The sequence below is a fragment of the Bison bison genome, unplaced genomic scaffold (genome assembly GCF_000754665.1).
Source record: "Bison bison bison isolate TAMUID 2011002044 unplaced genomic scaffold, Bison_UMD1.0 scf7180017864089, whole genome shotgun sequence".
Lineage (NCBI taxonomy): Eukaryota > Metazoa > Chordata > Mammalia > Artiodactyla > Bovidae > Bison > Bison bison.
Window position 1 is genome coordinate 3,020,526 of NW_011494661.1, and position 1,084 is coordinate 3,021,609.

The 1,084-nt window shown below is 39.9% G+C and overlaps 1 pseudogene; it reads left to right on the forward strand.

The window, feature by feature from the left end:
- LOC104987263 overlaps nt 1-1,084 on the forward strand; it is a 7,539-nt pseudogene extending 6,455 nt beyond the window's left edge.

The window sequence follows — 1,084 nt, forward strand, 5'->3', positions numbered from 1 at the left end:
GGTGTTAGTTCTAAAAGGTCTTGTAGGTCTTCATAGAACTGTTCAACTTCAGCTTCTTCAGCATTACTGGTTGGGGCATAGGCTTGGATTACTGTGATATTGAATGGTTTGCCTTGGAAACGAACAGAGATCATTCTGTCGTTTTTGAGATTGCATCCAAGTACTGCATTTCGGACTCTTTTGTTGACCATGAAGGCTACTCCATTTCTTCTAAGAGATTCCTGCCCACAGTAGTAGATATGGTCATCTGAGTTAAATTCACCCATTCCAGTCCATTTTAGTTCACTGATTCCTAGAATGTCGACCTTCACTCTTGCCATTTGCTGTTTGACCACTTCCAATTTGCCTTGATTCATGGACCTAACATTCCAGGTTCCTATGCAATATTGTTCTCTACAGCATCGGACCTTGCTTCTATCACCAGTAATCTCTACAAGATGGTATATTTTTAATGTAACATCAGTTGTACAGAATGTAAGTTGGTGAGCCCAACACCGTGAGGCCAAACAAATCTAAATGTCCGAGTTTGGAGCAGAGAAAGATTTACTTCAGGGCCAAGCAATGACAATGAGTAGCTTGTGCTCAAAACAAAACCCAAACTCTACACTGGTTTTCAAAGGAGTGTTTTTATAGACAAAATTTGGGGTGAGAGTTGTTTGTTTCCACACTATTATTTCTTGACCATTTCTTCTTCATTTTTCCATTTCCTCCCTTCCCTAATTAGTAACTTTTGGAACCTGCCCTTTAGAACTCAAGGAAGATCTGGGAGGCTGAAGCTTTTTTCCTACGAACTAAAAATGGTGGACACGGAAGGCTTTTGTACCTGGGAGGGTCTCACAGGGTCTGACTTAGTTTCAGTCCCTCCTTTTCTTTCATAATCCTCAGTCTTGAGGGAAACAGGTATTAGACAAGAAAGAAAATAATGTTTTGGACAGAGAGTTTAATTATAAAGTTGGCAGAGGAACTCAGTTTCAATGCCAGGCTATAGTTACATCTCCTTTCCTTCTCCTCCTTGGCAAACTTTCAGAGTTAACTGACAGAAGTTTTTTTTGTTATTGTTAAAGTTTGTGATGAAGTAGCCTAG